Source organism: Oculina patagonica, chromosome 1 (genome assembly GCF_052425735.1).
Source record: "Oculina patagonica isolate OP01 chromosome 1, crgOcupat, whole genome shotgun sequence".
NCBI lineage: Eukaryota > Metazoa > Cnidaria > Anthozoa > Scleractinia > Oculinidae > Oculina > Oculina patagonica.
The window spans coordinates 3,367,799-3,374,660 of record NC_135758.1 but is presented as its reverse complement, the minus strand read 5'-3'; the positions used below and the strand labels follow the sequence as shown (position 1 = coordinate 3,374,660).

Sequence of the window (6,862 nt, the reverse complement as noted above, 5' to 3'; positions counted from 1 at the left end):
TAGGATCCACCCTTTTTTTAGATAGAAATCCTAACCCTATTATAAAAGCTAACCGCAAGCAACCCAAGCTAAAGTAGGCTAACCGTAGTGCTATTAATTTAGGCTAACCAGATTGCTAGTTAGGCTAACCGAACGCTATTTAGGCTAACCGGAGTGGCATTCAGGCTAACCGGAGCGCTTAATAGTTAGTCCCATTCTTAATTATCCTTGCTCAGATCCTAGCTCGGATCGTAGCTCGAATCCTGGCTGGAATCCTGGCTCGGATCCTGGCTCGAAGGTTAGGTACCCTCAAACACGCGACGAGATAATGAACACTCTTCTTATGTTTCGTTAAACTTGACAAGAACTAAAATTGTCTTATCTTAAGCTTGCCATTTTACGGCGTTATTTGCTAAGCCTCATCTTCATCTTTGAGAGACCTTAGCCTCCGAAGCAATCTTAAACTAAGATCTACGGTAACATTTAGGCCTTAAATAACTGAAAGGACATCCAATTGTGGTTCTGCCCATTTCTTTGTGTAAGCCCAAAGCTGGTCTTCGGAAAGACAGCTACTGAAGCTAAGGGATGGAAATCGAGCCCAATTTGAAGGATTTTCAAAACTAATCTTCCATCGGTTAGTCGATACAAATTTAAAACTGCAGAATTACCAACTTTGTTGTATATGGTCTCGAATCAAGATCTACCCTTACTCGTTAATTGCTAGAAAGCTGAGTTATAAACCGGCATACATCTTTCCAAGGGATGTCCGTTTATGTACACACTTTGGAGTTCTGTTTACATTTTTAAAGTACACGAATAGAAAAAAAAAATGAAATTCGGTTTCTTTCCGATTGTCACTTTACAGCCAAAAAACAATCAAAGTACTAGCTGCTTAGTGAACATATCATGGAATTTTTTTGACATTCAGTGGAGTTAGTAAAACCAAATGCAAGGCTGATCGGACAGCTAAAACAATAAGAGTACCCTAGCTGACGAGGCAGTGGATCTTAGGGGTCCCCCACTATACACGTACAGCGACTATGGAGATGTGATTGACACTATGCAAGAGCCTCAGTGAGCCACTATGTGGACATTTTTACCTAAGCCTCTATTGGCTCTGGCATATTGATTGTCACATATCATGTTGCAAGAGTAACAGCACTGTGTCCAGTTACAACACAGTTTTGAATGTACATCTGTTGTAACATTCGGCATGGCGACTCTGCTCTTGTTCTTCCTCGCAAACGATTGATTTCTTGGTTGGTTTTGTCGATATCTTGCTTGGAGGCATGGAAACGAACTTGGACTCCAAGGGCTCTGTTAAGGTTCTCTAGAGCTTCATCTGTGGAACCCAGGGCTCCAAGAGCGCAGCCCACACCGTAGTAAGCTCTGGCGGTGTCCAAATGATCGTCACCTGAGACACACAGCAAAGAAGGAAATGATAAGATTATTGCAAGATCAACATGTCTGAAGGAAAATGGGACAACAAGTCAAAACTACAACAAGGCTCCAAAGGTGTACAGTCGAAACAAACAAACAAACAAAAAACAAAACAAAAGCAAACACGGGTCCTCAGTTTGCAGGAAAGGAGTAAAGAATGGAGGGGGAGGGGGAGGGGGTACCAAGAATAACAGCTTTACACTTTTCACAGAGGGGGATGGGGGGGGGGGGTATTTGTAGCAGTACCAGCTGTGACAGACACAAGAATGGGTGACTAGAATGTGGATAACCGTTTTGACCACTTCCCTAAATAAGTAGTTAGTCAGTTAAAAATTATTACCAGAGGATGAGTTGGGGGGTGAAGATAATAATATTCAAATTTGAATCAATTTTGTACGAGCTATACAATAAAGGTAAAGTCTGCATATAAGCCTATAGTGGCCCATCGGGTCAGAGCTTATCGTGGTTACTGTAGCATAAAGCAACTAGGAGTATTTCTACTTCAACCTAGATGGGATGTTATCCCATCCCAAGGCCCCTAGCAGTACTGTAAATTTGCCAGTACCCATTTACACACCTGGGTGGAGAGAGGCATGGTGAGAGTAAGGTGTCTTGCCCAAGAACACAATGCAGTGCCCCGGCCAGGCCTAGAATTCGGACCTCTCGATCCGGAGTCCAAGGAACGAACCGTTAGACCATCACACCTCCCACATTCAATACATTATGGTAAACTAGTTACCTAACAGGAATTTCCTCATAGAAAGGGACTCTTTCTTGAACGCCACAGCACGTCTGGGATCACCAAGTTTCTGGTAAGCATCTCCAATGTAATGCAGCAAGGATGCTGTGAAAGGGTGTTTCCCAAGTAGCTCCCGATATCTGACCAGGCAGAGGTTCTTCCAGATGTTGACAGCAGCTCTATTCTTTCCACTGATAAACATTGCCACTGTGACAAAAGAAAGGAACAAAACCAACAGTTAGTCTTGTATAGCAATGAAAACTTGTTACACATTTCCTGCTAGTAAATTCCACCATCTCTTTTACCCATATACAAGATTTAGGAGGCATAAACTGTCTGGTAAATCATATCACATCAACTGAAGGGGCAGATCCCAAGTAGAACAGGGTTCTATCTGGAGGAGCTGAAGGATGTCACACCTCACCCCGAGAGCTCAGGCTCCCCACCGCCACACACGGAGAATAACCAAAGGTGAAAATTTCTTTGGTATAAAAATTCGATTGAACATGTATAGATCTACATTTTCTACATCACCAAATCTAAGCTTGCTTGCATATAATTTAATTGGCTTTGTAACCGTTCTTCTCAGGAGTATGCATTATTCTGATTGATTTCGTCTGATTAGCCTGCATTTAATTTTTTACTTTAACTGGGCAAAATAGGCTCATCCTTGGTGTAAAAGCCTGTAAAACTCACCAGTGACGTTAAACAAAAACTGATAATAGAGCAAATAATAGAGCAGGAAAACAATTGCTCCAAAACAAAGAAAAATTTCACATTGTCAAGTTTTTACACAAAGGTAAACCCACAGGGATCAGTAGGTCTACACAACAAAGAAATTGCATTACTTACTCCCCAGGTCACAAAAGCCACCAGCCAAAAGCATGCGCTCCATTTTTCCTGATCCATCAGTCCGCACCCTCCTCTTTCGCACACCAATGCCTTGTGCAATGAGCGAGATACCTTTCTTTCTGTCTCCAGAAATAAAACTACAAAGACCTAGCTTGCACTTGCAGTGACCCAAGCATTCTGTGTCAGAAATCTTGAGACTGGTCTGAAGATCATGTGCCTCTTGAAGGCTCCTTTTAGCATCTGTGCGGTAGGCATCCTTGTAACCATAGTAACACAGCTGTTTGAATCCAATGGAAACAAGACACTCACTGTATAGGGTCCTGTCAGTCAATTTATTTGCCACCTTACAACATTCAGAATACAAAGTCATGAACTCATCCATGTGCAAGACTTTTGCCAAGAAGTTCACAGCTTCATTGGAAATGCTAAGCCCGTGACGCTTCAAAAGATCATCTTGATCTTCTATTGATGCTAACAGGGCATGAGAAATGTTTGTCTTGCTTATGTGATACTTGTCAATCACAATCTTGCAGTCTGTGCTAATGAAGTCATCATTTAGCCGTTGCAAAAGGGAGAGGTAATGCTTCGAAAAAGTCTGATTGCTGCATTGTACGCTGTGCAGGTTTCATCCCTGGATGACTTGCAAAATGCCTGCACCAGAGGATGCAAGCTGTAGTACAAATGATTGTTATCCTCGTCTTGTTGCACAAGTGAATGTTGTACAAGGTCATCAAGTAAACATTGAAAATTCAGATCATCCTCTTCTGGAAACAAGATGTCTTTTGCTTCTTCTATTGTAAAAGAAGTGGGAAAGGAAGCCAGGTATGCAAGAGCATCCTTCATGTCAGGTCGTAAGTTGTTGTAAAACACTTTTAGGAAGGAGTAAAGTTCTTGAATTTTTGCATGTTTTGTTTTGAGGAAACTGTGCGGACAGTTTTGAAGCTTTCTGTGCAAATCAACTGGATTAACGGCTTTGCTTTGTAAAAATGATGCTGTTATTTTCAGCAACAGAGGAACGCCACAGCAGGCTGTGGCAAATTCCTTTGCAAGTTGGTTTGAGATATCAGGTACATGATTTTTGAGATAAGCTGATGAACCATCTGCTGTTAAAGGCTTTAGAGGAACATGTTTGGTGCCAAAAGGAAAGAGGTCCAGTTTCAACACTGAATTCCTGCTTGTGACAAGGGTCACAACATTTTGTGCATGTTGTCCAATTTTCTCAAGAAATTCCTCAAATTTGGCCTCATCGCCAATTTGAAGGTCTTCCGCATTGTCCAAAATGAGAACAGTTTGACGCTGAAGGGAATTTAAATAACTTGTCAGATGCGAGATAGGATTCTCTTCTGCATGAATTCCTGTAACTTCCTTCAACATTTGTTCTGCTGCAAGGGTAAGTCTTGACACATTTCTTAGAGAAAAGTATAGCACATCTTTTCCTTGCTCTAACATCATGTGGCCTATATTAGTTGCCACAGCTGTCTTGCCAAATCCAGGTGGAGCCACTATGGTAACAAGGCAAATCATGTCATCACCATCAGTTGCCATTGAACTTGTGATTTCCTCACAATCATCCATCCTTCCAACAAATTTAGGAACCTTTCTAGGGAGGCCAACAGATCTTGGTTTCCATTCGTTACCTTCTCCAGCTTGTTCACCTGCGAAATAATATAAGAATAGTTCGAATGAATAACAGATATAATACAGTCAACTCTTTCTTAATGGACACTTGGAAAAAGACGGTATCACTAAGATGGAAATTGCCCCAAGATATACTCCTGGAAAATTAGAAAGGACTGATACAATCATGATGTATAAACCAAGAGACAAATATTTTTTTTTGATGAGTTTTATTTTATATTTCAGTAGACAGACATGATCACAGCTATACATTTTGTAATACAGTCAGGGCCTGTGTAGTTGGTCTGTGTATGAGACAGCACTTGACTTTGCATGTCGAAGTGTCTTAAATCATTACGTACTACAAGATAACACAAGTTTTGGCTCAGCCTTGGTGTAAGAACCTGTGAAACTCACCGGTGATGTAAAACAAAGAACGAACAAAGCAACAAAGAGCGTCAAAAACAATACAGAGCAGCAAAACAAAAGCTCCAAAACAAAGAAAAATATCACAGGTTATTACACCGAGGTAAACCCCAAGTTTTGTTAAACAGTCATCCAACAAAGAAGTTGTCAGCTACTTTTATTTAGGTTGATCTTTTGGCAAATTTCCTGAAAATATTTTAAGGCCCCCCATGGGAAATGTCATCACTTCTGTATGCATTGCATGCCATTTATTATTGTTAGCCATCTGGCATGGCCTTGTATGCATTGCCCTAAAAGATAATTTTGTTTCTGAAACTGTTGCCTTCTGACCACTTAACTGTACTGCTCGTCCTACTATATATTTTGGGAGAGTCAACTCAGCTTTGCCTTGTCGAATATTTGCTTGTGGAAAACTTGGGCTCCCAGTCAAATTGCTTAACTCTATTAATAATTAATTTATCTTTGATAATAATAATACTAATCTTTGTACATGAAGACACTGTAGTTTGCTCAATTTTGCCTGCATGTAATAGAGATCTTTTATACAAAAACGCTCCAGGAAAAGGTTGTAGTCTTGAGCAACTTTAGTTCTATAGCTAATTGATCAGAAACATTCGAATGTCATTCGGAAAATCGTTCGGAAGTCGTCGGAAAATAGATTTTCGGCCGATCCAAAAATTTACAATTTATGGATTATCATTCCATGGTTTTCTCAAAGAATGCTTACCAAAATGCCCCTTACAGTTTTATATAACTTTGGTGCACTCTCTTGAAGTTTCGTTGTGTATAAAATAATTTAAATTTGTCGTGAAATGTTCGCTCGTATTCCACTGAAACCCGTGCAATAACAGGGTTTGAGTAAAGCTGAATTTACTGCTCTAAAGCTACTTCCACGTCCTTTAAAATCTATTTTTATATGTTTTTGCCAATGCGATAAACGTTTTGATAGAAATCATAGAAATCTTTACGCATAACGACCGATTGATCAGGAAAATGTTCGCGAGATACGAGTGTAGCTACGTGTACATGTACAAGGGGGTCAACAAACACTGTATTTGATCTATCAAATCAAAAACTTCTCTATACCTGAGAGCTCAGCTTGAATAGCATTCACCAAGAAAGCACAGCCACAACCGTAGAGAGCTTGCAAAAACACTTCAAACGCCTCGGGACCACTCCGAGAAAGCAAATCCAACAGATACAGTGCTTTGTCTTGAGTCGTAGTTTCTGCGAGAACTAGCTCGCGGTCATTTTCGTCCAAAATGCCTCGAGTAAAGAGTGCCTCGGTTATTTTCCTTGGATTAATTTTTCTTGAGATCTTTAAGCGCAGTTTCTGTAAAACTTTCCTGTGCGATTCCTCCATGATTTTCCTCACGAAAGCAACTAATTTTACTGACAAAAACCTCGACTTTTATAACTCCGAGAGCAACGATAAACGCTCCGCTTCCGAGGAACACCATTTGCGCGTTTTTCCCGGAAATCGCGGAAGTTGATACTACTGCGTCTGCGTAATGCAATTATATATCGGAAACTGATCCCAGATAAAACAAAACAAAGCTATCGAAGGGAAAGTCCCTGATGTGGAACTTTGTACTTTTTTAGCCCTTTATGTAAACCATAAACAGAAGAGACGAATTGTGATCCCGGGGAAAAGTGGCCTATTCCTTTTTGATAATAGTGATCCTTTTTGGGCTGCTGTTAAATTATTTGCTTTCTTCAGCTTTTAGACCTTTTTACTTCCGAATTCATAAAAATTCCGTGCAGTTTGATGCCTTGTTTTTGTGGATTTGAGCCATGATCTTTTGGCTG

At 40.4% G+C, this 6,862-nt stretch overlaps 1 pseudogene across 1 annotated transcript; it reads right to left on the bottom strand.

Annotated features, from left to right (window-relative positions):
• Positions 1 to 307: 307 nt before the first annotated feature.
• On the bottom strand, positions 308 to 6,508 carry LOC144653288 (uncharacterized; annotated as a pseudogene). Its single transcript, XR_013570717.1, has 4 exons — positions 6,140 to 6,508; positions 3,011 to 4,665; positions 2,159 to 2,365; positions 308 to 1,393 (listed from the first exon to the last, which is right to left on the bottom strand). The product of XR_013570717.1 is annotated as an uncharacterized LOC144653288 (transcript).
• Positions 6,509 to 6,862: the final 354 nt, after the last annotated feature.